Source organism: Mustelus asterias, chromosome 27, assembly GCF_964213995.1.
Source record: "Mustelus asterias chromosome 27, sMusAst1.hap1.1, whole genome shotgun sequence".
Classification (NCBI taxonomy): Eukaryota; Metazoa; Chordata; class Chondrichthyes; order Carcharhiniformes; family Triakidae; genus Mustelus; species Mustelus asterias.
In genome coordinates, this window is record NC_135827.1 from 30,071,327 (window position 1) to 30,077,984 (window position 6,658).

Below are 6,658 nucleotides of genomic sequence, written 5' to 3' on the forward strand. Positions count from 1 at the left end.
CTGTTCATTGCCTTAGATAACAGGAAATGAAGCAGGGGTAGGCCACTCAGCCCCTCAAGCCTGCTTCCCCCGCCCCAGTCAAAGCAGGATCTACGGTGAAATAATAGCTAAAAGTTAAAAATTTAAATGTAATGTTGGAAAAAAATGTTTTGGGACAATGTTGCTCTCACAGTTTGCTACACCTCTCTTATCGCAGCCTTAGAAAAAATACACAAGTCAATCTTAATGGTATGTAGGTTTAACGTTAACAAAATAATGTACCAGAAAAATTGAACTCACAACCTTCAGTTACAAGACCGTAGAATCTACAGTGCAGAAGGTGGCCCTTTGGCCCATTGAGCCTGCACAGTCCTTAATCCCACCCAGATCCTGTCCTATCCCCGTAACCCCACATATTTACCCTCCTAATCCCCCTGATATTAAGGGGTAATTTATCATGACCAATCAACAAGTTAAAATATCATTGTCATCACTAAATTATAAGATCAAGCTTTTAAAAAGGGAGATTTAGGCCAAAACAAGTGTGGTGTGCTGCATAACACCCTCAACAAAAATCAGACAATCGTTAGCTTCTGATTTATTTAACATCAGAACTTTGGTTAAAAAGCAATCATTCAATACGCCGAGTGAACAAATATCCAAACAGGTTGTAGGGGTAAAGTTATGTTTTATGCAGTTTTTCCAAAGGATAATGAATCTCTTTGCCACATTACTGCAGGAACACAAGTGGTAGAAATGCAAGCATCCTTGAAGCTGTAAGGAGGATGCAGAGAGGCTTTTATGATGGAATTTATGGAGTAACCCACCCCTGCTGCAGATTATCTAACTCACTGTTTGGGCTCAAAGCACCATAAAAACATAGAAACTAGAAGCAGGAGGAGGCCATTTAGCCCTTCGAGCCTGCTCCACCATTCATTTTGATCACAGCTGATCATCAAATTCGATATCCTGATCCCCGCTTCCCCTCCATATCCCTTAATCCCTTCAGCCCCAAGAGCTATATCTAATTTCTTCTTGAAATCAGAATACATTTTGGCCTCAACTACATTCTGTTGTAGTGAATTCCACACATACACCACCCTCTGGGTGAAGAAATTTCTCCTCACCTCAGATCTAAAAGGTTTACCCCTTATCCTCAAACTATGACCGCTGGTTCTGCACTCCCCCACCATCAGGAACATTCTTTCTGAATCTACCCTGTCTAACCCTGTTACAATTTTATAAGTTTCTATGAGATCCCCTCTCACTTTTCTAAACTCCAACAAATATAATCCTAGCCAATTTAGTTAGTCTCACCTCATATGACAGACCTGCCATCCCAGGAATCAGCCTGGTAAACCTTCGCTGTACTCCCTCTTTGGAAGGACATCCTTTCTCAGATAAGGACACCAAAACTGCACACAATACTCCAGATGTGACCTCACCAATTGCAGCAAAACATCCCTATCCCGATACTCAAATCCTCTCGCTATGAAGGCCAACATACCATTTGCCTTCTTTACTGCCTGCTCTACCTGCACACTTACTTTCAGCGACTGATGCACAACAACTTCAAGGTCTCACTGAGTATCCACCTCTCTCAACTTACACCCATTAAAGTAATAATCTGTCTTCCTATTATTGCTTCCAAAGTGGATAACCTCACATTTATCCACATTATACTGCATCTGCCATGCAGATGCCCACACGCTCAGCCTGTCCAAATCACACTGAAGCATCACTGCATCTTTCTTACAGCTCACCATCCCACCCAACTTTGCATCATCTGCAGATTTGGAGATAATACATTCAGTTCCCACTTCCAAATCATTAATATATAATATGAACAGTCCTAGCATTGATCCCCACTAGTCACTGACTGCCAATCAGAAAAAGACCCATTTATGCCAACTCTTTGCTTTCTATCTGTTAACCAGCTTTCTATCCATCGCAAGACATTACCTGCAATCCCATGTGCTTTAACTTTACACAGTAGTTTGTTATGTGAGACCTTGTCGAAAGCCTTCCGACTGTCTAAATAAACCACATCCACTAGTTCTCCTCGGTCAACTTTACTAGTTACATCCTCAAAGAATTCCAATAGATTAGGCAAACGACATTTCCCTTTTGTAAATCCATGCTGACTTTGTCTGATTATACCACTGTCTTCCAAATGCTGAGTTATGAAATCCTTGATAATAGACTCTAGCAACTTCCCCAGTATCAACGTTAGGCTCACTGGTCTACAGTTCCCTGCTTTCTCTCTACCTCCTTTTTTGAATAGTGGGCTTACATTAGCTACCTTTCAATCTGTAGGAACTATTCCAGAGTCCAAAGAATTTTGGAAAATAACCAACAATGGATCTACTATTTCCAGGACCACTTCCTTAAGTACTCTGGGATGAAGATTATCAGGACCTGGAGATTTATTCACCTTCAATCCCATCAATTTCCCCAAAACCATTTATCCACTAATGTTGATTTCCTTCAGGTCCTCACTAAAACATGTTTCTCTCAGCACTTCTGGTACATTATTCATGTCTTCCTTTGTGAAGACTGAAGCAAAGGACAAATTTAATTCCTCAGCCATTTCTTCATTCCCCGTTATGAATTCTCCCATTTCTGACTGGAAGGGACCTACATTTGTTTTTTAAAATCTTTTTCTCTTTACATATCTATAGAAACTTTTACAGACAGTTTTTATCTTCCCCGCTAGCTTACTTTCATACTCTATTTTTCCCTTCTTAATCAATCCCTTGGTCCTCCTTTACTGAATTTTAAACTGTTCCCAATCCTCATGGATTCAATAGTCTGATAGCTCTAAGTAGTTCAAGTTCATCACTCCACATCATCTCGATATACAGTCACTACTTGTTTCTGACACTTGTTCATAGGCTGAGTCACAGATTGTTTATATCGTAAATAATCGCATATGTCAGCACATCAGGTATATCATTCCTTATTTATTCATGTGCCATTTCAGTCCACTCTTACAAAAGGTCTCTTTTTATTCTCTTGCAGTCTTCAACGTTTTGATCCTTCGCTGATTTGCAGACAAGTCCAGCCTTTAAGGAATGGAGGAGGGCGCACAGCAAGGAGCCAGGCTCGGTCCTGAAGGAGCTATAGTAGGCTTGCAGGGTTCACAAAATCTAGCCGTGCACAGTCCTAAAGGAAACTTAGTAGGAAGGTGATATCCACAAAATCCAGGAACTTCCAATGCCTCGCTCTGCATTGCGTTACAATCTATCTGTGACCAAGGGTTTAGAGGGATGTAGGAGCCACATAACTGATTCTTGTCTGCAGTCTCCTCTGCACCCGCAGGAGCAGGGGGTCCACAGTATTGTAGCTGCTCTTCTCTCACCGTGTTCAGGTCTGTGCAGGCGGGAGACTTGGTGAGGAGTGCAGGATCCACGTAGTCCAGCATATAGCAGCTCTTTGCAAATTTTTTGGTATGAGGGGGATCCAATTCTGGTTGATGCGTGGGATAAACATGAGGCTCTGTTTCAAATACTGGAGGAAAGAATCATTTCACACACAGTGACGTTCAAAGTTTATTTTCTGCTAACTTATTTTTATCATGCATTTCTCAGTAAGGTAAGGTACAGCATTGCAATGTGTAATTGCACACAGGCAGATAAGCGCATAGCTGACAGTGTCTCACATATACCTTTTAAATCACATAACCTGCACCACTCCAAAGATTTAAATTCAGTACCTGGCACAAATGGATAAATGGAAATGGGGTGGGGAGATTGAATTGGAGAGCCAAGTTGAAATGTTATATCACTATTTAAGGGACAGAGATCTAAGTCTTTCTACACTCTGGATTTGATCCTTTTTCAAATAGACCCACAGCAGAAGTTATTGGTTTGATACTTAATCATGCCTTGTTTTGCAAAAATAGTTTAATTTGTAGATCAGAGAATCATAGAATCCCTACAGTGCAGAAGCAGCCATTTGGCCCACCGAGTCTGCACCAACCCTCCAAAAAAGCACGCTACCTAGGCCCAATTCTCCAATCTAACTCCATAATCACCCATATTGATCATAGCTAATCCACCTAACCTGCACGTCTTTGGAAACTAAGGGACAATTTACCATGGCCAATCCACCTAACCTACACATCATGGACACTAAGGGGCAATTTAACATGGCCAATCCACCTAACCTGCACATCTTTGGACACTAAGGGGCAATTTACCATGGCCAATCCACCTAACCTACACATCTTGGACACTAAGGGGCAATTTACCATGGCCAATCCACCTAACCGGCACATCTTTGGACGCTAAGGGGAAATTTAGCGTGGCCAATCCACTTAACCTGCGCATCTTTGGACACTAAGGGGCAATTTAGCATGGCCAATCCACCTAACCAGCAAATCTTTGGACACTAAGGGGCAATTTAGCATGGCCAATCCACCAAACCTGCTCATCTTTGGTCTGTGGGAGAAAACCAGAGCACCCGGAGGAAACCCACACAGACACGGGGAGAATGTACAAACTCCGCACAGACAGTCACCCAAGGCTGGAATCAAACATTGTCCCCTGGTGCTGTGAGGCAGCAGTGCTAACCACTGTGCCACCGTGCTGCCCAAGTTGCAGGTCTGAACATCAATCTTTCTCTAACCCCTCCACAGTTTATCTTAACTCCCTTATTACTGGCCTGCCAACTCAGCCAGATTTGCATAGTTAACATTATTACACCAATTAGAGGATACACGGCATCAAATATATTTTCCTGTGGGCTACTGACAATGTTACTGCAACACCATATTTTCTAATATGTAAGAAAGCCAGGCTCACAGAAAAACATGGCTACATGATGTTACAACTGGCATACTTGCCAGGCAACTATAGTATTGAACATTTTACACATCAGCAATGATTTTATTGCATTAAAGAGAAAGCTCAGTGATGCGTGTTCAATTTATTATAGAATCCCTACAGTGCAGAAGGAGGCCATTCAGCCCATCGAGTCTGTACCAACCACAATCCCACCCAGACCCTATCCCCATAACCCCATTACCCTAGCTAGTCCCCCTGACACTAAGGGCCAATTTAGCATGGCCAATTCACCTAACCCACACATCTTTGGAGTGTGGGAGGAAACCGGAGCATCTGGAGGAAACCCACACAGACACGGGGAGAACGTGTAAACTCCACGCAGACAGTGACCCGAGACTGGAATCGAACCCAGGTCTCTGGTGCTGTGAGGCAGCAGTGCTAACCACTGTGCCACCGTGCCGCTTATCTATGAAGCATTCTAGATACTCCCATCATCTCTAAATGCCACAAACGTCTCTTATCCCACTGTGCCAATTTCAAACTTTAGATTCTTGTTTTCAAATTACTCCTTGGCCCTTCCCCAAGTTATTTTAATTATGTCTTTCATTCCTACACACTCTCAGCTCTTTGTACACCAGAATTCTCCTGGCATTTGCAACCTCCGTTTCATCATTAGTGGTCATTCGCTCAATCAATGTTCTTCTGCACCAGGGAATCCCAAGGTTTCATATAGGTTGACAATCGCTTGGTAGATTAAGGGCACCATGGTGGCTCAGTGGTTAGCACTGCAGCCTCACAGCTTCAGAGACCTGGGTTCGATTCCCGGCTTGGGTCACTGTCTTTGTGGAGTTTCCCCGTTCTCCCTGTGTCTGCGTGGGTTTCCTCCGAGTGCTCCCGTTTCCTCCCACCGTTCAAAGATGTGCGGGTTAGGTGCATTGGCCGTGCTAAATTGGTCCTTAGTGTCCCCGGATGCATAGGTTAGTGGCATTAGTAGGGTGAATATGTGGGGTTACCGAAATATGGCCTGGATGGGATTGTTGTAGGTGCAGTCTCGATGGGCCAAATGGCCTCCTTCTGCACTGTAGGGATTCTATGAAAAGTTAATTGTGGGAGTTTGGGGAAACTTTATGAACATTGCAAATTCAAAATACAGGGGCCTTGCAATTAGTAGCTGTAAAGCTGATCTCAAAATGTTTTTTTAAGTTTATTTATTAGTGTCACAAGTAGGCTTACATTAACACTGCATTGAAGTTACTGTGAAAATCTACTAGTCGCCTAGGTGCCTGTTCGGGTACACTGAGGGAGAATTTATCCTGGCCAATGCACCTAACCAGCACGTCTTTCGGAGCGTGGGAGGAAACCGGAGTATCTGAAGGATACCCATGCAGACACAGGGAGAATGTGCAGACTCTGCATAGGCAGTGACCCAACCAGGAATTAAACCCAGATCCCTGGCGCAGTGAGGCAGCGGTGCTAACCACTGTGCCACCATGCCGCCCTCTTCAATTGCAACACGAGATACTTGATTGGTTACTTGCTTACATTTTTAAGTGTATGATTAATCATCTAATATCACTTACATCTATGCTGTTCCTCTTCTTTGTTATAGGAATCCCCATATATTGTCCGATAGACATGTTCGTACTGCAAGTAAAACAAGTTAAATGTATCAATAATTCTTGTGTTTATTTAATACATTCTACTCCTGAGAATGTCAGCATTTTTGTGATATGAAAAATTTAATTATCTAATCGGTTACATTTTGTACCAAGAAATAGCACACAAGGTGAAAAGTTAGAGACAAAATATTATCAGTTTTTTTCCCATTAATTCATGGCTTGTGGACATCGGTGACTTTTTCCCCCATTTTTATAATTCATTGACGGGATGTG